Below are 6,712 nucleotides of genomic sequence, written 5' to 3'. Positions count from 1 at the left end.
AGCCTAAGGAGATCTGCAGCTTATTTTTTTGTACTGCCAGCAGATTGTGGAACTACAGTATAAAAAAAATCCTTATGGAGAGATCTTCCTATTTCACGTTTAGTCTAAGTCTCTCTAGCAGCTGGGGTTTTTGCTAGGGCCTAATCCATATGGTCTTATGGCTTTCCTCCTAGTCTGAAGACGAATGTGCTAGAAACTATAAAGCAAAAAAATGTCCTGCAGCCTAGCCTTGCCTTGCCTGTCCTTGCCTGTTTTTCCTTGTCTTATTTCCTTCTCATCCTGTTCTCTGTCCCATCCTCTCTCACTAAGCCCTCGTCTGGCTGCATGTCTCTCCTTTTCTCTCACTCTCCTGCTTCCTGCCTCTTTTCTTGCAATTCCTCCATCTCACTCCTGCAGCCCAACACTACTTTTTATTCTTCTTTCCCTTTCTCCTGCTCCCTTTGCTTTCTCCCTCTGTCCCATATCTTTCTTCCCGACTTGTCTCTTGGAGACATTTGGCCAAACTGGCCCCAAGTCTGGGCATGCTTTGACAAGTTTTCAGAGGCCTGGCTGGTGGCAGCAGGGACACATGGCAGTGACAGGCCCGGGGATGACAGGCTCCCCATCCCCTAGGGGGCGCCTGGCTGCCACACCCAGCTGACATTGAACCTTTGTGACAATGCCCGCTACCGTGGCGAGGATGCGGTGACTCTGCAGGTGACAGGGACACTGCAGGACTTGGTGTCAGCTCAGCAATTTCTCACTTCCCCTAAGAAGCGCAATTCTGCAAATTGCTGCCTTTGCTCTTGAAAGGATGTCATCAGGTGGGTGTTTTTTGTCACACACTGAAAACAGAGCAGAAACTGTGAAATATTCCCATGAAAGGCATGGTCACTGCCCCAAAGCACCATGACTCAGCCTAAGGAGATCTGCAGCACATTTTTTTATACTGCCAGCAGATTGTGGAAGTACAGTATAAAAGCCATCCTTATGGAGAGATCTTCGTATTTTAGGCTTAGTCTAAGTGTCTCAACTAGCTGGGGTTTTTGCTAGGGCCTAATCCATACGGTCTTATGGCTTTCCTCCTAGTCTGAAGATGAATGTGCTAGATACTATAAAGCAAAAACATGTCCTGCAGCCTAGCCTTGCCTTGCCTGTCCTTGCCTTTCCCTGCCTTGCCTTATTTCCTTCTCATCCTCTCTTCTCTGTCCCATCCTCTCTCACTAAGCCCTAGTCTGGCTGCATGTCTCTACTTTCCTTTTCTCTCACTCTCCTGCATCCTGCCACTTTTCTTGCAATTCCTCCATCCCACTCCTGCAGCCCAACACTACTTTTTATTCTTCCTTCCCTTTCTCCTGCTCGCTTCGCTTTCTCCCTCTGTCCCATACCTTTCTTCCCGACTTGTCTCTTGGAGACTTTGGGCCAAACTGGCCCCAAGTCTGGGCATGGTTTGACAAGTTTTCAGAGGCCTGGCTGGTGGCAGCAGGGCCAGCAGGCAGTGACAGGCCCGAGGCTAAAAGGCTCCCCATCCCCTAGGGGGCGCCTGGCTGCCACACCCAGCTGACATTGAACCTTTGTCACAATGCCCGCTACCGTGGCGAGGATGCGGTGACTCTGCAGGTGACAGGGACACTGCAGGACTTGGTGTCAGCTCAGCAATTTCTCACTTCCCCTAAGAAGCGGAATTCTGCAAATTGCTGCCTTTGCTCTTGAAAGGATGTCATCAGGTGGGTGTTTTGGTGTCATACACTGAAAACAGAGCAGAAACTGTGAAATATTCCCATGATATGCATTGTCCCTGCCCCAAAGCACCTTGACTTAGCCTGAGGATATCTGCAGCTTACTTTTTGGTACTGCCAGCAGATTGTGGAAGTACAGTGTAAAAACAATCCTTATGGAGAGATCTTCGTATTTTAGGCTTAGTCTAAGTGTCTCAGGTATCTGGGGTTTTTGCTAGGGCCTAATCCATACGGTCTTATGGCTTTCCACCTGGTCTGAAGACGAATGTGCTAGAAACTATAAAGCAAAAAAATGTCCTGCAGCCTAGCCTTGCCTTGCCTGTCCTTGCCTGTCCTCGCCTTGCCTTATTTCCTTCTCATCCTGTTCTCTGTCCCATCCTCTCTCACTAAGCCCTCGTCTGGCTGCATGTCTCTTGTTCCTTTTCTCTCACTCTCCTGCATCCTGCCTCTTTTCTTGCAATTCCTCCATCTCACTCCTGCAGCCCAACACTACTTTTTATTCTTCCTTCCCTTTCTCCTGCTCCCTTCGCTTTCTCCCTCTGTCCCATATCTTTCTTCCCGACTTGTCTCTTGGAGACTTTGGGCCAAATTGGCCCCACATCTGGGCATGGTTTGACAAGTTTTCAGAGGCCTGGCTGGTGACAGCAGGGCCAGCAGGCAGTGACAGGCCCGAGGCTAAAAGGCTCCCCATCCCCTAGGGGGCGCCTGGCTGCCACACCCAGCTGACATAGAACCTTTGTCACAATGCCCGCTACCGTGGCGAGGATGCGGTGACTCTGCAGGTGACAGGGACACTACAGGACTTGGTGTCAGCTCAGCAATTTCTCACTTCCCCTAAGAAGCGGAATTCTGCAAATTGCTGCCTTTGCTCTTGAAAGGATGTCATCAGGTGGGTGTTTTGGTGTCATACACTGAAAACAGAGCAGAAACTGTGAAATATTCCCATGATATGCATTGTCCCTGCCCCAAAGCACCTTGACTTAGCCTGAGGATATCTGCAGCTTACTTTTTGGTACTGCCAGCAGATTGTGGAAGTACTGTGTAAAAACCATCCTTATGGAGAGATCTTCGTATTTTAGGCTTAGTCTAAGTGTCTCAGGTAGCTGGGGTTTTTGCTAGGGCCTAATCCATACGGTCTTATGGCTTTCCACCTGGTCTGAAGACGAATGTGCTAGAAACTATAAAGTAAAAAAATGTCCTGCAGCCTAGCCTTGCCTTGCCTGTCCTTGCCTGTCCTAGCCTTGCCTTATTTCCTTCTCATCCTGTTCCCTGTCCCATCCTCTCTCACTAAGCCCTCGTCTGGCTGCATGTCTCTTCTTTCCTTTTCTCTCACTCTCCTGCATTCTGCCTCCTTTCTTGCAATTCCTCCATCTCACTCCTGCAGCCCAACACTACTTTTTATTCTTCCTTCCCTTTCTCCTGCTCCCTTCGCTTTCTCCCTCTGTCCCATATCTTTCCTCCCGACTTGTCTCTTGGAGACTTTGTGCCAAATTGGCCCCACGTCTGGGCATGGTTTGACAAGTTTTCAGAGGCCTGGCTGGTGACAGCAGGGCCAGCAGGCAGTAACAGGCCCGGGACTGACAGGCTCCCCATTCCCTAGGGGGCGCCTGGCTGCCACACCCAGCTGACATAGAACCTTTGTCACAATGCTCGCTACCGTGGCGAGGATGCGGTGACTCTGCAGGTGACAGGGACACTGCAGGACTTGGTGTCAGCTCAGCAATTTCTCACTTCCCCTAAGAAGCAGAATTCTGCCAATTGCTGCCTTTGCTCTTGAAAGGATGTCATCAGGTGGGTGTTTTGGTGTCATACACTGAAAACAGAGCAGAAACTGTGATATATTCCCATGATATGCATGGTCCCTGCCCCAAAGCACCATGACTCAGCCTAAGGAGATCTGCAGCTTATTTTTTTGTACTGCCAGCAGATTGTGGAAGTACAGTATAAAAACCATCCTTATGGAGAGATCTTGGTATTTTAGGCTTAGTCTAAGTGTCTCAAGTAGCTGGGGTTTTTGCTAGGGCCTAATCCATACGGTCTTATGGCTTTCCACCTGGTCTGAAGACGAATGTGCTAGAAACTATAAAGCAAAAAAATGTCCTGCAGCCTAGCCTTGCCTTGCCTGTCCTTGCCTGTCCTTGCCTTGCCTTATTTCCTTCTCATCCTGTTCTCTGTCCCATCCTCTCTCACTAAGCCCTCGTCTGGCTGCATGTCTCTTGTTCCTTTTCTCTCACTCTCCTACTTCCTGCCTCTTTTCTTGCAATTCCTCCATCTCACTCCTACAGCCCAACACTACTTTTTATTCTTCCTTCCCTTTCTCCTGCTCCCTTCGCTTTCTCCCTCTGTCCCATATCTTTCTTCCCGACTTGTCTCTTGGAGACTTTGGGCCAAACTGGCCCCAAGTCTGGGCATGGTTAGACAAGTTTTCAGAGGCCTGGCTGGTGGCAGCAGGGACACCAGGCAGTGACAGGCCCGGGGTGACAGGCTCCCCATCCCCTAGGGGGTGCCTGGCTGCCACACCCAGCTGACATAGAACCTTTGTCACAATGCCCGCTACCGTGGCGACGATGCTGTGGCTCTGCAGTTGACAGGGACACTGCAGGACTTGGTGTCAGCTCAGCAATTTCTCACTTCCCCTAAGAAGCAGAATTCTGCAAATTGCTTCCTTTGCTCTTGAAAGGATGTCATCAGGTGTGTGTTTTGGTGTCACACACTGAAAACAGAGCAGAAACTGTGCAATTTTCCCATGATACGCATGGTCCCTGCCCCAAAGCACCATGACTCAGCCTAAGGAGTTCTGCAGCTTATTTTTTTGTACTGCCAGCAGATTGTGGAAGCACAGTATAAAAACTATCCTTATGGAGACATCTTCGTATTTTAGGTTTAGTCTAAGAGTCTCAAGTAGCTGATGTTTTTCCTAGGGCCTAATCCATACGGTCTTATGGCTTTCCTCCTATTCTGAAGACGAATGTGCTAGAAACTATAAAGTAAAAAAATGTCCTGCAGCCTAGCCTTGCCTTGCCTGTCCTTGCCTGTCCTAGCCTTGCCTTACTTCCTTCTCATCCTGTTCCCTGTCCCATCCTCTCTCACTAAGCCCTCGTCTGGCTGCATGTCTCTTCTTTCCTTTTCTCTCACTCTCCTGCATTCTGCCTCCTTTCTTGCAATTCCTCCATCTGACTCCTGCAGCCCAACACTACTTTTTATTCTTCCTTCCCTTTCTCCTGCTCCCTTCGCTTTCTCCCTCTGTCCCATTTCTTTCCTCCCGACTTGTCTCTTGGAGACTTTGGGCCAAATTGGCCCCACGTCTGGGCATGGTTTGACAAGTTTTCAGAGGCCTGGCTGCTGACAGCAGGGCCAGCAGGCAGTAACAGGCCAGGGGCTGACAGGCTCCCCATCCCCTAGGGGGCGCCTGGCTGCCACACCCAGCTGACATAGAACCTTTGTCACAATGCTCGCTACCGTGGCGAGGATGTGGCGACTCTGCAGGTGACAGGGACACTGCAGGACTTGTTGTCAGCTCAGCAATTTCTCACTTCCCCTAAGAAGCTGAATTCTGCCAATTGCTGCCTTTGCTCTTGAAAGGATGTCATCAGGTGGGTGTTTTGGTGTCATACACTGAAAACAGAGCAGAAACTGTGATATATTCCCATGATATGCATGGTCCCTGCCCCAAAGCACCATGACTCAGCCTAAGGAGATCTGCAGCTTATTTTTTTGTACTGCCAGCAGATTGTGGAAGTACAGTATAAAAACCATCCTTATGGAGAGATCTTCGTATTTTAGGCTTAGTCTAAGTGTCTCAAGTAGCTGGGGTTTTTGCTAGGGCCTAATCCATACGGTCTTATGGCTTTCCACCTGGTCTGAAGACGAATGTGCTAGAAACTATAAAGCAAAAACATGTCCTGCAGCCTAGCCTTGCCTTGCCTGTCCTTGCCTGTCCTTGCCTTGCCTTATTTCCTTCTCATCCTCTTCTCTGTCCCATCCTCTCTCACTAAGCCCTCGTCTGGCTGCATGTCTCTTGTTCCTTTTCTCTCACTCTCCTGCATCCTGCCTCTTTTCTTGCAATTCCTCCATCTCACTCCTGCAGCCCAACACTACTTTTTATTCTTCCTTCCCTTTCTCCTGCTCCCTTCGCTTTCTCCCTCTGTCCCATTTCTTTCCTCCCAACTTGTCTCTTGGAGACTTTGGGCCAAATTGGCCCCACGTCTGGGCATGGTTTGACAAGTTTTCAGAGGCCTGGCTGGTGACAGCAGGGCCAGCAGGCAGTAACAGGCCCGGGGCTGACAGGCTCCCCATTCCCTAGGGGGCGCCTGGCTGCCACACCCAGCTGACATAGAACCTTTGTCACAATGCTCGCTACCGTGGCGAGGATGCGGTGACTCTGCAGGTGACAGGGACACTGCAGGACTTGGTGTCAGCTCAGCAATTTCTCACTAACCCTAAGAAGCTGAATTCTGCAAATTGCTGCCTTTGCTCTTGAAAGGATGTCATCAGGTGGGTGTTTTGGAGTCATACACTGAAAACAGAGCAGAAACTGTGATATATTCCCATGATATGCATGGTCCCTGCCGCAAAGCACCATGACTCAACCTAAGGAGATCTGCAGCTTATTTTTTTGTACTGCCAGCAGATTGTGGAAGTACAGTATAAAAACCATCCTTATGGAGAGATCTTGGTATTTTAGGCTTAGTCTAAGTGTCTCAAGTAGCTGGGGTTTTAGCTAGGGCCTAATCCATACGGTCTTATGGCTTTCTACCTGGTCTGAAGACGAATGTGCTAGAAACTATAAAGCAAAAAAATGTCCTGCAGCCTAGCCTTGCCTTGCCTGTCCTTGCCTGTCCTTGCCTTGCCTTATTTCCTTCTCATCCTGTTCTCTGTCCCATCCTCTCTCACTATGCCCTCCTCTGGCTGCATGTCTCTTCTTTCCTTTTCTCTCACTCTCCTGCTTCCTGCCTCTTTTCTTGCAATTCCTCCATCTCACTCCTGCAGCCCAA

This window comes from Columba livia, unplaced genomic scaffold (genome assembly GCF_036013475.1).
Source record: "Columba livia isolate bColLiv1 breed racing homer unplaced genomic scaffold, bColLiv1.pat.W.v2 Scaffold_103, whole genome shotgun sequence".
In the NCBI taxonomy this organism is placed as follows: domain Eukaryota; kingdom Metazoa; phylum Chordata; class Aves; order Columbiformes; family Columbidae; genus Columba; species Columba livia.
The sequence above is the reverse complement of the archived record's forward strand: the minus strand, read 5'-3'. Positions refer to the sequence as shown.